This window comes from Triticum urartu, chromosome 3, assembly GCF_003073215.2.
Source record: "Triticum urartu cultivar G1812 chromosome 3, Tu2.1, whole genome shotgun sequence".
In the NCBI taxonomy this organism is placed as follows: domain Eukaryota; kingdom Viridiplantae; phylum Streptophyta; class Magnoliopsida; order Poales; family Poaceae; genus Triticum; species Triticum urartu.
The window spans coordinates 87851962-87861254 of NC_053024.1; the positions used below are offsets into that span (position 1 = coordinate 87851962).

At 42.5% G+C, this 9293-nt stretch overlaps 1 long non-coding RNA gene across 8 annotated transcripts; it reads left to right on the forward strand.

Moving 5' to 3' along the window:
• Window positions 1-2658: 2658 nt before the first annotated feature.
• LOC125543028 lies at window positions 2659-7168 on the forward strand. 8 transcript variants are annotated; one of them, XR_007298232.1, is made up of 10 exons: window positions 2659-3089; window positions 3160-3322; window positions 3961-4019; window positions 4102-4301; window positions 4365-5009; window positions 5279-5395; window positions 5511-5619; window positions 6166-6251; window positions 6665-6797; window positions 6891-7168. It is a non-coding gene; the product is annotated as an uncharacterized LOC125543028 (long non-coding RNA). The 8 variants fall into 8 exon arrangements; XR_007298231.1 differs by having other exon boundaries at window positions 4375-5009; XR_007298234.1 differs by having other exon boundaries at window positions 2662-3089; window positions 4365-4414.
• Window positions 7169-9293: the final 2125 nt, after the last annotated feature.

Here is a 9293-nt window from a genome sequence, read left to right on the forward strand (position 1 = left end):
AATATGTACGAACTCGTCGAAGTTTGGTTGAATTTGCGTCGTGTTTGTGCCGAAATTAAAATTTTCAAAAAAAGTGGGCGCAGCACGTGGTTTGCGCCGATAGACCCTTAGAAGGTGATTTTTAGCGCCTTCTGGACGGCCAACAACTGGAGATGCTCTTACACTTTGGCAACCATTTACCCGTTTTTTTTTTTCTTAAGGCGCTAGATTTGATCGTCGCTCTTTGTGGAGATGAATCATATGAGCAGCTAGATGTTGTCACGTAATGTTCCATATGGTGAAGAGGAGACTGGTAGAGTGCGCGCTAGGAGGTACTCCCTCCGTTCAGAAATACTTGTCCTAAAAATGATTGTATCTAGATTTGTTTTAGTTCTAGATACAACCATTTCTAAGATAAGTATTTCTGAACGGAGAGAGTTACATAGTGAGTCAATTGAAAATCAGTGACAGATCTATGATCTCAACACTTTGGGGGTGCCACGGTTAATTTTTTTAATGTAATTTGGTCGAAATACATCATAGCTCCAAATTAGCATTAAGATGTTTTATTGATGAGAGAAGGTTTCTTTTTGCGATCCTTACATTTCCATGTCATGTTTGTGTTGTTTCCTTCAATTTCTCTTTATATAGTTATATCTATGTTTTGCCATATTCTTGTTTGGGATTAGGTGGTAATACATTTATGTTGTGAGATAAAACACAGTAGACAGTGCAGGCACACGGTGCGTCCTCATACCGAAAGTATAATGGAAGATGAGAAATCCTATAACACCCGGGTTGTACACAGCGATGGTAAGACCCACTTCGGCTGAGGACACCTGGCAGGCAAGACCGAATCTTAACGCACGCAGGCAAGTTTCTCTATTTCCAGTATCAAATCCCGATTCCTGTCAGCCTCGCCGAATCCTCTTTCCTTCTCCCGTTCCCTCGCCGCCGCCCACGACCACGACCGAGTTCCTCGGCGCTCCGGCAGCTCGCCCTTAGTGCAACTCCTCTGCTTGCTTCTCCGGCAAGCTCGCCGTGGCCGCGGCCACCGCCCCCGCCGCTCTACCCTGCCGTTCACGGCCACGTTCCACGGCGCCCTGGCAGCTCGCCGACTACTCTGCTCGTCCATCGCTACCCACCAGACTCGCTCTCCGCGCTAACAAACTCTAGCTAATCTCGCTTGACTGAAGAACAGAAAACTACTGACGAAACTGAAGAAAACCACACGAACTGAAGCTGCAGACTTGGTTTATTCAGCAGATGCTTTGTACATTTTCCTTCAGAAATTTCTCAAGTTAAGATAGGATAGTTGATGCAGATTGTGGAGCAAATGTATTGTATAAATGAATTTGATGTACACTGTGACTAAAAGCTCCTGGTATTTGAAGTTCCTTGTGAATAAAAGCTCTTGGTATTTGAAGCTCTTGTGCTAAAGGTTTTTTTTAATATCCAATAATACTGAAATGGGTATTGCTGCCTACTTGTTTGTTGAATAAAGAGATAAACAGAGTCACGACAAATGCCAGGAGCCTTTTGAAGCTCCTGTAAAATCTGCAATGTGTATTGTTGCAGTTGCCTTCTCCTGATACCTGAAGCCCCTGGCATCAGCAGTTCATATTACTTACAGTGATGGTAGGAAGTTGTAGAGAAAGATACAACAAAATAAAGAGAACCAAACAGATACAACTGACCATCATATCATTTTTCCTAGGGGATCATCAGATCAATTTCAGTTGAAACTTGCAACTTCCAAAAAGCTTCGAACATTACAATAGGGTAAAAATTAAAATTGACTGATTACATGGTGAAAAAATACATTTTTTTACATCAATCAATTGAATTTACAGTGACAAGCACTGCCATTACACACATCCATCTTCAGATCCATGTTTTTGATACTAAAGAGGATCAATCCCCACACGGTATGATGGGCGGCCTATAGTTCGTTGCCATAAACGACTCTGCAGCATCATGGAGAGGCTGGACGAGTAGCCGGTGTGCCTGCTGTGAGGATGAGCATCATCGTGTCACGCCGCCGCCGTCGACAAGAGATCGTCCTTTTTCCTTACCATGACTAACTGCGCGACGTGACAGAGCATCTGGACGAGCAGCCTGTGCGGATGGGGTGAGGAGGACGCGCCGTATGCCGCATGGCTGCTGCTGCTGGTGGTCGTGGGCGGCGACGAGCGAACGGGAGAAGGAAAGAGGATTCGGCGAGGCTGACGGAAATCAGGATTTGATACTGAAAATAGAGAAACTTGCCTGCGTGCGTTGAGATTCGGTTTTGCCAGGTGTCCTCAGCCGAAGTGGGTCTTACCATCGCTGTGTACGACTTGGGTCTTATAGGATTTTTTTCCAGGAAAGAACGTGATGGACAGCGAAGGATGGTATAACAGCGACCGGTCCAGGGGCTACCGGCAACTGTCAGGCCTTGATGAGAGCGACAGGCAGGGGCCATGATCATACTCGCTTGGAACTCTCTTGTTGCAAGCAAATACAAGTTGCATCTCCACTTTTAATGGAGCAGTTGATAGTCTCCGCCGGTCAATTTTCATCCCATCAGAGACGATTAATTTTCGTCCTGAATTCCACCTCCCGCAACCCAGCGATTCCCCCTTTCCGCCCTCAAAACCGACAAAAAAACGATATGCTACCACGAGGCCCGTTGTGAAACACTATGATTCATGGACAGAAAATCCTCCTACAAAAATTTACAACGGTTAACCTACGAAGAAAGACCTACGCCCCGACCGCTGCCCGCGGGTCGCCCGCTCCCTCGCGCCCCTGTTGCTCCCTCCTCGATCCCGATCTGGATCGAGGGGACGAGGAGCTCCTGCCTCCCCGACGGCCGGCCTCCTCCTCGCCCCGCTGCTGCGTCCGGCGCCGCCACGGCCTCTGGAGCCAGGGAAGCCATGGCCTGAGCTCGGCCTCGAGGTCCCCGCCGCCGTCTCCTGCAGCTTCTGCCCCGCCGCCTCACCGCCCGAGCTCGCCGTCGCACCAACCTCGGCGCCGCGCCGCCGCCGGCTCTGGTCGCCTCCACCTCCGCTCCAGTGCTTAAGGATGGAGGAGAACGGCCTGAAGTTCGTGCTCGATCTGGTGGTCAGGTAAGCTCTTTTTGTCCGCCACCCCTCTATTGATTTTTACAAACCTTTCCTTGAAATCCGGCGCCCGCAGGTTCCCACTTCGGCAAGAGTTTGCCGATGACCTTAAGCACTCCGATCCAGTGCCGCTAAGGCTGCCACCCAGGGGGAGGCTGGCGCTCTTGGCACGGAGGATTCAATTGGTGAATTTGGCTGCGCCCTGAGGTTAATCGGGAGGCACCTGGATGGACGAAAAGGTGAGCCGTCTCGTCCCCGTGGTCTGATTGTATATTTAATTTGAGCGCATTTATAGACAGCTATTTAAGTTCAAGGACTCTTGATGGTGATTCGCCAAACAATATATTTAGTTAATTTGAAATCATGGGAGCAGGAATTTGGTTTCGGCGTGTTTCAGGTAGTTAGATGTCGTAAGGTGTTTAGAATTTCAGATAAGAGAAACGTTGCGAACCAGGCTGCATATCAGGAGTCCGTGGATTAAATGTTTTGACAAACCAGTTCATAATTTCCTGAGAAAACACTACTATCTGCAACACACCACCGGACAGAACTCTGTGCGCTTCACGGATGAGCACACTGGAGCAATCGATAAGGAAGTTTGCCGAGGAACTGACGAATAGTATGATTAAACCAGAAATAGGAACAAGTTTCGATTCGTTGGGCGAGGCATACGACTTCTACAACCTGTATTCATGGGAAGTTGGATTCGGTATTAGATATGGGGAAAGCCGACTAAATGCAGAAGATAGAGTGCAGTTGTTCACTAAGTTCTGTGGTACGAGATACTATATGTGGGTTTTTTTTTGCAGTTTTGGTTTGAAAAAAGGCATCATGGAGTGAGCTGATGTGCCATCACTTTTTTTTTGAATTTTTTCAGGCAAAGCCTAAGGCCGAGAATAGCCGATCATGCATGTACGAGTGTCCCGCGCTGATCAGGTTGCTACATGCAGCTAATAAATAGTTGGTTCATAACTGAGCACATAAAGAATCACAACCATTTGATGTTCGTTACACTCAGGGAGAAGGTTCATTGGCACATAGACTTCTGTGTTAACAGGGCGACAACGTCAAGGATGGCATCTGCGAGAACTCTTTTGTGTTAGATAAATTGATGATTATGTCTGGATCTCCGGGGGCAGACACTATCATACTGAAGCTCTGCCAGACCACGACTGTCAACAGGGTCACCGTATTCTTTGAGGAACACAAACAATCCAGGTATGCATTGCTAACTTTTCTGAACTTTTACATGCTTCAGGCTCACTCCTTGACAACACTTAGCTATCATAAGGATGAGGACGGAGCACAACTCTCTCAATTCCCAAAATGAGGTGGACAACACTTAGCTTACATGTTCTTTGAGGACGGAGGAAGTTTCGCCTTAAACACAACTTTTATCTGCTCTGAAAGAGTTACATATTTTGAAGTTTTTGCAACTCAGCCTAAAAGAGTTGGGTAACCAAACTCAAAATGAGGTGGACAGTGCTCAGCGTGCAGTCACATGGAGTATTAGTTTCATGGGTTAATTTAGCACTGCATATTATTAATTGTGTTTCTATTTTTGTTTCTCTCCAGCAAGCATGACAATAACAAGTTTATATCCATCAGTTTCTTAGTACCCTGTTGGTTTCAGTATTAAATGGCCACAACACTTTCCTATTTTGTTTGAGTTTTCATGTGCTACTCTATTAGGAATAACAACTAAAAACAATGAACGTTTGATTTGATTTCCTTCCCAACACAAGCAACAAATATAATAAATGTCTCGCATCCTTGACTCCAGCAAAAAATTCATTGACTGACATAATTGATCTGTCTATTAATCAAGATTGTATTACTAAACCTACAGATTGATTATTTTTAGTTATGCAGCACACAGTATTCTCCCCAGTTCTGCTCGATTGGATTGTCAGTTCATGTACTCTGGTAAATCATTATGGAAACTTTGATTATAAGAAACTAATTTGTGTTCCTGTGGGTTTATCTATGCTCCTTTGTCGTTGATGCGCCTATGTTACTGTAATTATTTAGTTCCTCCGCTTCTAGGATGATCTCGGGTTTAGTAGTGATATAAAAAAGCTGTACATTTCTGCGTTAACTCTGCTATTGTGTTGTTTCATCACTTTCTGCTCCTTATGGGCTGCCACTCTTTGACACCCTTTTTGTGCTCAAACATTTTTCGATGTCCCTTGCAGGATCCAAATGAACTTGGTTACGTACTAAATTATTGTTGAGGATCTCAGGTAATCGTTGCAGTTGAAGATTACGCCCCTGATCATCATTCTCATTTTCAAACTTGCCATTTATCAGAGGTGATTTCTCTTGCCCCTTTCATCGGTTAATTCCGTTTGTTTGGTGGACTGATTCACCACTTGAGTGGATCACCGAGGACTTCTACAATGGGCTGTGTTCTTCTTACATATGTAGGATTTGGATGGGGTGCATTCATGCATTATATTGGAGCAAGGACCTGCCGAGGAGGGGGATTTCATGGGGAGGCGAACCTGGTAAAATAGGGGTGGAAAGTATACTATAGGTATGTTAGCCGTGGCAAGGAATTGGTGGATTGTTTTCCATTCAGTTGTGTTCAACACTGAAAAATGGTATATCATTATTTGTCCTTTCCAAATTAAAATATCAATCCATAATTTTTTTGTCATTCACAAATTAAATTATCAGTGTAGAAGTCTATTTGAGCATTCATTTCCTATCCTTTTATAAACTAGAAGGCCACACTAGGTTTCTTAGTGTAGTATTTGGAATGTTTGACCCTGAACTGGCCCTCTGTTCCAACTAACGAAAAAATGACCCTTTGTTGTGATTTTATTTTTTGTATGTAAAATGAAATTTGTAAAATTTTGTATTCGGTCTGCCATTTGCCAGTGAATTAGGGCTGCATTTTAGATTAGAACCATGAAGTAACTATGATGTGCACCGCTTGAAACCAGAGTGAGTCTAATGAAAGACGGGCATTTGATCATGTTCTATTTAATTATCATTTCGTTCGTTTCGTCGTTCCATCCCTCCCTGAACTGACCTTACCCACAACTCTTACCTTTTCATTTCATTTTATCAAGGAAAGACTGTGGGGTTTGTGTATCCTTATCCAGGACATTGTGAAGGCTTCTGATGCAGTTTACAAGAAGCAATTGGTGAGCTAATTCAGAGGTTAGGCAACGCTTGTCATGATTTTTTATTTCTGAAGCCACATTAGCAAGCATCATAAATATAACTAAATGTTTGCTGGCTTCCGTAATTGCCTACATCAATGTAATCTTCCACACTGAAAACACTCATTTGAGATTTGCAAGAAGCCTGCATACTACTTACTGTTGATGCATTAACATTGCATCCTTCAGAATTAGCAAGCAGGGCACAATGTTAGGTGTCTGTTTTCGGAATTGCTGAAAATAATTGGTCTATTTAATCAATGAGAAATAGGAAGATTCTTGTAAACTGCAGTGTGCTACTTGCTATACTGGCTAAGCTACATGACTTACTCTTTAGTGACATTTCATATCGGCAGTGTGCTACTTGCTATACTGGCTAAGCTTAATTTTCTTCTTCCTGTGAACATGTAGATAAGTGAAATGATAATAAGAAGGTTAAATAATGTTGTTCAATCTTTCCGTCAAGCAACCTGTTTGGCCCCAAATGTCCGCACCGACGCGGTGACGCCCGTGGGCGCCACCGTTCCTTCCTGAAGGGCATCGGGTATTCCCCTTCCCCATGCCCGTCCGCGTACCGGGGGAAACCCTAGGACTTGTCCGGGCAGTAGCGTCATTGTTGTCGTGTTCTTTCTTGAAGGTGTTGCTTGGCATGCGGAGGTTCAAGGTGCTAGGAGCGAGGTGGTAAATCTCCGGTGGGCGCAGCGGTTGCGGGTCATCATCATTTTCGTCGATCCGACGCTGTCGACATTATTTTCTCTCTTCTTTCTCTTTTTTTTTTCGTTTGGGCGTGCTTGTGCTGTTTGCCCCAGCATTGGACTCTTGGTTGTATTGGGTTGTTGCTATATCTATATGGCGGGGCGAAAGCCTATTTGGTAAGATTCTTCCATGAATTCAAGACTTGGCAAACCACTCCCATTACAAGGTTCCATAACACATGCTGGATTTGTATGTCAAGATATCTGAAGGGCAAAAACTTAGTACATTTATTCTGTTTTTTAATAAATCTCCCTCTTGAAATGAGCTACAACTACTAACGAGTTATTCTTCTCATATCTGTAAGAACACATTTCTATATATGGCTTCTATTAGGGCGACTTGATTGAGTACTGGCGAATTACCTTCAAAATGATTAAAGGAATGCGAAGATGGGCCTTCTTGAGTTTTGACCACGCCTAATAATACTTATGAATTATGGCTACTCTCCATGCAGTTTGGTACGGTTATTTCACCAACTAGCCCACTACTATGTGCTGGAAGTTATATTGTTACTTAATAGAGGCTACACATTCTAAACTTCTTCTCTTTGACTGTGTTGTCAGATTAGTACATCAAATGGAACCTGACATTAATAATAAATTCCCTACAATGACAGTGTGCTTTATATGAAAAGGGTTGAATATAATTACCAAAGTTTGATGGACGTTACGTGGCATGCCAGTCATGCATATGGAGCACAAATGCAAATGTTCGTATTGTATTGACGATGCTCCCTTTTGAAATTAACATGCTTTGCCAATTATTTTGGACATGATGTATTAGCTTATTATTTGTCAGCCTATAGGTTTTATGTGAGTGAAAACTAAATATCACAATTCTCAGACTGTTCTTGCCAACCCCTCCATATCAACTAGGTATGCAATGCATTATACTCCCTCCGTTCCTAAATATTTGTCTTTTTAGAGATTTCAACAAGTGACTACATACGGAGCAAAATAAGTGAATCTACACTCTAAAATATGTGTATATACATCCGTATGCGGTAGTCCATTTGAAATCTCTAAAAAGACAAATATTTAGGAACCGAGGGAGTATAAGATTATTTTTGTTGTTTTTCCGTGTCTGTATTTTTAATTATGATTATTACTTTCTGGAATAATCAACAGTTTAATCTATACTATTAAAGGGGAGCATGTAGGTCGTTTTGTTTCTGGGAGGGTGAGGCGCAGCCTCGCGAATGAGTGGAGAAGACAGTGTGCTCTGGGCCTCCTCCAAGCCCGCTGGCGACTTGTCGATTTATTGCTCTTCCCTTACAAGGTATGATATTCTTCTTCCCTTCGTATGTGTCCTCTTGCAAACATGCAGTTCTTGATTTGGTTGACGAAAGTAGTCTAGGATTTGACTAATTCTCTTCGAAAATGGATTATATTAGTTTGATTAGGTAAATATCTTCCCTGACAAGATCAGATCAATTTCCCCACCCTGTGATATTTGTTTGATTTCTTGAATTTAGCCAAGCGCCTTTGCCATGTGCCCCTAATTCCCCATCATTCTTTTTGTCACAGCTTGTCAGAAGTTGAAATTCCTTTCGGCATAGATCCCATCACCTTGGTAATACTTGAATTTGTCCTTACATCTTCAATAAATCAAGCACTGGATTCACTAAATCTATTCAAGAGTTAAAATACTTTGTTTTTATATTTTTCAGTGAGATTTCTTAGCTGCTCGATCGCCTGATTTTATGTACCTTTTTTCAATAATATGAAACAATCTTTTTTATAACTTATTATAACCATGATTGGGAGTATCTGCCCCTGCGTATGTACTCTTAGTGATCCTGTAGGGTTGGGATGTTACGTTGCGTATGTCTTTTGCTGCAGTATTTCCTAATGGTAACATGTATGGTTCCAAATGCCTAATTTCATATGTAATAGTTTTCCACACAATTGTGTAACACAATCAAGTTTCTGGTTGCAGCATCTTGGAACATTAATTTTAAGGAACAAAATCCTCCATGTTTTTTCTTTAACTAATGGATAATAACAATGAAAATGCTCCGTTAGACGACCCATCATTTGATAGATAGCACCTGCATAAAAAGGCGTCCAGGTGTTATCTAGAATTCTAGATAGAAACTGCATAAAAAGGCGTTCAGGTGTTATCTATCGTTTGTAATGGAGTGCATGATAAAGTTGTTCTATATTTTTAAACAACTTTCTTTTATTTTGTGTATCAGCTGAGTTAGTCTACGTCATTGAATTGCATTTTTTATCTAAATATACATTGCAAGTAAAGTAAAGTTCAATTTTCTATACATGAAATC